The sequence below is a fragment of the Lonchura striata genome, chromosome 1A (genome assembly GCF_050655825.1).
Source record: "Lonchura striata isolate lonStrDom1 chromosome 1A, ASM5065582v1, whole genome shotgun sequence".
Taxonomy (NCBI): Eukaryota; Metazoa; Chordata; class Aves; order Passeriformes; family Estrildidae; genus Lonchura; species Lonchura striata.
In genome coordinates this window covers 25846775-25853626 of record NC_140741.1, presented here as the reverse complement: position 1 = coordinate 25853626, position 6852 = coordinate 25846775, and positions in this window count along the sequence as shown.

The window sequence follows — 6852 nt, the reverse complement described above, 5'->3', positions numbered from 1 at the left end:
CCAGTGATCATCCTGTGGAGGGAGGAAACAAAATTTTAGGGTACTGTGAACTGTTTTGCCAAAGCCTGTGCCAGAGGTATTCCTCTCTGAGAGAACAAGGTGAAATAACAGCTCTTGCATGGACTACAGCTCTACAAAGGAGTCACTGAGGAGTCTTTGTGCTTTTTCACTACTTTCAGATTTAAATTCTGTAAGTAGCTAAAAATATCTGTTCTATCAACTTGTATTCAAAAGTGGATACGTACCCTGCTAATAGCAGTATATGATGCATTTCTTTCTCCTGAGATCTATGGGAGGTCCCAGATTGTGGGCAGGAGAGGGGCAGACATTCCTTGAGATGTCATCTGGTCACCAAAGGAAAGGGCAGTGAGCAGGTCTTTGCCATGACTTGGCAATGCCAGTGTGGCTGCCTCACTTCCTGCCCTGGTTCCGATTTCACAATAGCCTGGTGTAAGAGAGCTTCTCTGCCTGTCTCAGGACACAGTCCAGAGCTAGGTCTGAGCAACCATGGGCCACAACCAGCTTGGGGCTGACACAACAACTGGACTACAACATGCCACAAAGATGCTCTGTTTGCCTAAGAGAAGTCTCCTTGGTGAGGACAGCTGGGAAGCACTGCAAGGAACCAGTGCAAGAATAAAAAATATTTTACCCATCCCATTAACTTTTTAGAAGCAGTGTATAATCCTTAAACCTGTTTTCTCTGTTCCAGTAAAACCACCTGAAGGAAGAGCATCATCAAATTACATTAGGTCTTGGTGCTGCTACTGCCACAATGTAGTAGTTCTGAGGTCTCTACTGAAATAATTAGCTCTCAGAGGTTAACCAGGAAAGTGGTGGGTTAATATTGCTTCTTCTCACTTAAGGTTGCAGATAAGATACTGGTAGGAAACAGGTAGAAGCTGTCATAGAATGTAAGACAGATGCTGTGGAGTACAGGAGATAACGAGTAGGATTCTGCCCTTGTGTTTGCATATGTTGGGATTTCCCATTTGTTGTGCATTTGTATGTTGTCTGGAATAATGGGGTCCTGGTCTGTGGGCAGGACTCCACAATACAAATAAATAGCACTATGGCTGATGGCAGACCTTGTGTAACTGCCCCAAAGTTGACAAGAGTTGCAAGCAGTCTGAGTCAGTGCCATTGTGTAAGGAGATAATTTCTGCCTTGACAGTGTTGTGGCCAGCTGGAATTGTTCTCTCTGATAATTGGCAATCTGGATTTTTCCCAGATGGCAGCATCTCATAAAGAGTATCTGAGAAGAGCTCTGCTCCTCTCTTTAATAAGGCTCCACAAGAGAGCTTTTCATCCCTGTCACCTCTTATCCATTGCCTCAGGCAAGTCTCCTGTCAATTTGTAGAACAAGTCATTGCTCTGTGTTTATTTTTCCTTTTTTATTTTATTTCTTTTTAGAAACTTCTATTTATTACCTTGGCAGTGAGCCACCCAGCAAGGAACAAACTGTTTTGTGACAGAAAAGATGACACATTGTGCCCTGGACCAGCCAAAAGTGCTGCCACTGATCTTACCCATGCCATCATCTAACCCCTCAGGTTGTGTTTAGCAAGGCTGTATTTTCCTGAGACACTTTTTTTTTCCAGCAGAGAGAGAGTGAGAGAAGATGGTATACTGTGCATCCACCCAAGGGTCCCTGAGCTGAAACCTTTCCACACTCCTGTTTAGCACACAGATAGGTTGTGGTTGAGGGACAGGGCTTGCCAGTGTGTCATTTTAATCCTGTAGCTTTCAGAACTTCCCAGCTCAGCAGATGCTGAAGAGAACAAGTCTGTAGGTAGAGCAGAAATCAGGGATTATGCAGAGTGTAATTGCTCTCCTGTGTAGCTTGCACTGCAGCAGCTCAGATCCTGATTGAGGTGATATTTGTTTCTGGTCTGCCTCTTCACCTTTTAACGTGTTTATCCATCACTCAGGTACCCAAGTGCCTCACAATCCAGATGATGTTTATCCTCTCTCAGCTATCCCATGAGTGCTATTTGCCTTCTCTCAGAGATGGGAAACCAAGACATTGATTTATGTAAAGGATGTGGAAACTGCTAGAACTCTTCCTAGGGGTACTTAGGTCTCTGACCTGAAGAACAAGACAGAAACCCATGTTACCTAACACACAGTTATTTTACCAGCTTGAGCTTACTTTGACTCTGAAACTCCTGAAAGCTTTGCAAAGACATTGAAGAACTAGTTGGGGTCTGTCACAGTCCTGATGTTAGTGGGGTCTGAAATGCAAGATGCAGCTCCACTGCTGGAAATGTGTTTATTGTGGTTTGGTGTGTCCTCAGTACCCAGTGGAATAGAAAGACCACAAGTCCCAGTGTAATAGAATTTTCCAATTTTCCAGATAAGGTCCTAATATGTGAAGGAATTGTTTCTTGGAATTGTCCATCACCACACCTTCATTGGCCACAACTCTAGAAACTGTAAGGGTTTTTTGTTTTGCTTCTTTATAACCTCAAAATATGGACTCAAGACATATTGTTATGAAAAAGTGTAAAATATTCAATGTTTTTACGCATGAATTAGTGTTCTATACTAACTGCTGAAAGACAAATTCTTGTGAGAGGACACTCTTGAATAAATACAGTCCATCTGAAATGCCTCTAGGTCAGAGTAATGTGAGGACACATACTCAAGTTGGATTATTTTTTCTTTATGTTATTTTACTTTGCTACATGATGTCCTGAAACACAGTGGCCTCATTTGTCCTTGTTTTCATGTTTAATCTGAACAGATAATCTTAGTTAACCACCCCAGTTAAAGCACAGGACCCATTTGCATTAATGAGTCATCAAATACTTCTGAACAATAAACAAATGCACAAAAGTCTGTTCATGGACTATTCACCAAAGGAGCTGTTTGCTCCAAAATCCAGGGATCTTTGTGGAAATGCTGTAATAAGCAGGGTCTGACATAAGAAGTCATGTCTCTATTGTTAGTGGTTTGCTGAGAGGGGACCAGTGAGCTACCAACCCTCCACTTGTGTGACTGGGAGTGTGCAATAAGGACAGACAGTCCAAGGAAATTTCTCTGAAGCAGACTTGGGTTCAGGGTCCATCACAGAAACAAGTGTGTGGGATCAATAAAACCTACTGGCTCAGTCAGCCTAGCCCACTGCCAACACTAGGTTATTATCCCTGCTGGCCATGTAGGTTTCAGTGTTTTTCCCAATGTTTTCCTAATGGGACTTTCCTGACATCTCTTAGAAAATTTTCCAGTAGATTTCACTGCCCTAAAATCTGCTCTGCTGTCTTTCCTACATTTTCCTTCTTAATAATCCTGTTCCTTACTGAACTATCCCCCGTCCAACTCTAAAAAAAGAGCTGTCTCAGTTGTCATCTCCACCTCTCAAACACATCAAGGGTTTTCACCCAGGCTCTCTCAGAGTTAGTTTGTCTGCATAGCACAGAATTATTTCTTTCAGAGTTTTCTTAAGGCTTACTCAAGACAATCCCCTTAGGCTCATAAAATATTTTTCTTGCTAGTTCTTGGTCTCCTTCCAAGCTGTCAATAACTTTCTAGGAACATGATGCCTGGGACTTAGTGTGGTTCTGCTTGCTGTGGATGACCAATGATGGTAGAGGCAAGGAAAGGTCTTTGGCTATGTTGCCATGATGCAAAAGGAAATGTTTCTCTGGGAAGTCTCAGGCTCATAGTGAGCCTGACAGGCACAAGGAAGAGTGGAGATGGTCAAGGCTCACAGTTAGCTCTAATCAAACCTGAGTGCAGCAGCTGGTTTATAGCACTTTGCCATGTGTATTCCCCGTATCAGGCACTGTGCCAGGAGCAATGCCCAGTTGATAATCACATCGTGGAAATGGAAATAATGCAATAAAATTTTCTTATCTGTGGTAAATATCCATCCCAAGCTTTACAAGACATAGAGTAGTCTGCAAAGCAGCTCTGGTTGGTGGTCTTTGTTTCTCCACATAAGAGAAACTGAAGGGAGGAAAATTTCCCATGAGGACTGAGAAGTGAAAGATCTGAGCAGGGCAGAGGTACGACTACTCATCTCCCCCGTGCAAATTCCCTGCTCTTTCTGAGTGCAGAGGAAAGGCTGTTGCTATAGAAACCAGTGGGGAAAATGTACATTATATCATGTTTTATATACTTTTTCAAGGAGATCCATTAATCTGAGCCTGCCACTGTGTAATTTTACAGAAACAATAATGCTAATAAAATCCCTGAATGTAACAGTGATTTCAAATCAAGCCACAAAATCATCAGTTACTTCAAAACCACTTTTTCTTGTAACCTTCTACCCTAGCCAAGATACTAAGACAGGGCTAGCAAAGTAACCCATAATAAGGTAGATAACAGGAGAGTAAATCTAAAGCAGAAAAAGGTGTAATGAGAGGTGGGAGGTGGGTTCTGCACAGTAGTAAGCAGCGGCTAACATTTGGGGAAGGACAAAAAGGCTAAATAAAATGTCTTCTTTTTGACTTGTGCGTAGAGAAGTATGAAATAAAGATGAAAGGTACATTTTATAGCTTACATTCTAGCCTATCTTTTTGATTATTTACCTGGACAACCTCCTGTTGCTCACCTTTTGTGAGCACCCTTTTGAAGCTCTCTTCTGCTGCCCTTTAAAAAATTATCCCACCATTTCCTACTTGCCTTTGTGAAAGACCCTTGACCTCTCAGACAATCAGACATATTGAATCCCAGGGTCTCAGGGAGACAATGCTCTCTGTGAGGCTGCATCATCTCTAGCATTAGGCTGGCCTGGTGGCAGCAGCTCTCCTGGGGATCCTTCAGAACAGAAGCCTAATTTAATCCTTTGGATGTCAAAACAGGCCTTCATTCTATCCTCTCCACCCTCAGATTTTTTTTTACTTACTTCACCATGATCACTATTTCTTTCCTGATTTGTACTGACCCTGTGTCTTGATTAGATTTTTGCCAATATTTATAGTAGCTCCTATGTGTTGATTGGTAATTTCTTCAGGACAAGGACTATCTTGCTGTGTTGAGGAATATAAAAAATAAATGTCAGTCTTGTTCCAGGGCTGTGATTGATCCTCAGCTGGGTCTCTGCTTATTGTCCTGAAAGTACATACACAAAAACTGTAAGCAAGTCTTTGCATCACTAGTGATGGGGTTTTATATACTTCAATGTAGGATGAGGTAGCTGTGGGAATAAAGCAAATTAATTACACCAGGTAAGACCAAGTAAGGGTACTCTTAGCATCTCTTCCAGACAGATTCCTTCCTCCAGGCCTGCCCTTAGTCCTGTGCATCTTCATGACTTCTTGGATTGCAGTAAGTTTCATGCAGGTCTCTTGAATCTCAAAGGAAAAAAATAAAGAGGTGGTTTCTCTTTTTGGTGGTGCATCTGAGACCTAGCCATAGGTCTCTTCTTTGCTTCTTTCAGGGTCTCACAGTTTTTGAACATACATAATAATAGTTTCCCATAAAGTTCTTCCCTTTTCTGTTCTACAGCCAGATGCATTCAGTGGTTAGCAGGAAAGAAACAATTCCTCTTTCCTCTTTCTGTTATGTCTCTTCTTCCCAGTCTCTGGCCTTTCCACAGAATATAATGGCTGCTAACTGTGAATAAATAACTGATACACATATTGTCTGGTTTAGGGGCTGTAAGTACTTTTAAAGCCCAAATAATATATAGATATTAATAGAATGACTGTAATGATACAATAAAAGGAAAAAAATGTCCTCAGGACATGAAAATCTAACTTCAAAAGCAATTACCATTAGTAACAAAATGCAGTGAGAAGACTAGAATTACTTTAATAAGATTATCTGCTTATTGCTATTTGTTTTTGTGGGCGACTGTAATGCTGATTCACCTTCATTCCCAACCAGTTTCTCAGACGCTTCTCACCTTGAGCATTGGCTGGCCAAGCAGAACTGTGCAGCTGGGGCTCACTGGCATTTCTGTGGCATCCAGCATATGTGAGCACCTGCTCTTTGGTCTTCAGCCTCCTCTACACTTGTGCCTCTGTTGTCAGGGCAATATTGCTTTTCCATGCTGGGTGGCTTTGTATCCATGGTGGAAGAGGCAGGAATAGGAGAACATGGAAGGGTGTGGGAATCTGCTGTCTCTTTGGAGATGGAAAGACTGTGTTTGTGGAGATGTGGAGAAGTAGGGAAAATAATGGTAAGGTCATTGTTGACAGAGACTTGATTTTGAAGGGTCTTTAAAAATTCACTATATCCTACAGGCCTGGGAGAGTGGATGCAGGGTCAGTAAGGCAGTGCATGGTTTATAGTGCAAGGAGTTCTCATTTAGTATTCCAGAGTCCCTTAACCCAACCAATATCCATTACTTATGCCTTTCTCGCTCCATCTTCAAACCCACTCCATGTCCTTGAGGCACACGAGTCCCAGAGCCTGATCACTGGTACATGCATAGTCATACACTTGGGTGGGGAGTCTGTGGAGTGTTGAGGATGTGCTCAGAGGGATCAGGACTCACAGAAGTGGGAGGTACAGATGTCAGCCTGGAGAGATTGCTGAGATAAACAGTGATGTCTTTGCAGAAGACCACGTTAAATTGCACCAGGGATCAACACTTCAGCTCTGTGCAGGAAGAAGACAGTTGTTGTCTCATTTTGGAGGCAGCATGGGAAAAAGTTACTGCCTCTGCAGATATCTGTATATAGAAGTTAGTGGTCAAAAAGACGATTGATAGATAGATATGGATATAGACATAGTTCTGTTCTGAACAGGAAAATATGTAGCCCCTAGTGTCTGTAGGACATAAAAATCTCTTCCAGAACTTATTGGAGATCTCACTGGGACTCTCAACCCAGAACTCACTTATCTAGATTCACCTGCACAACATAAATGCAGGGCCTTCCTCGTTATTCTTGTTAAAAT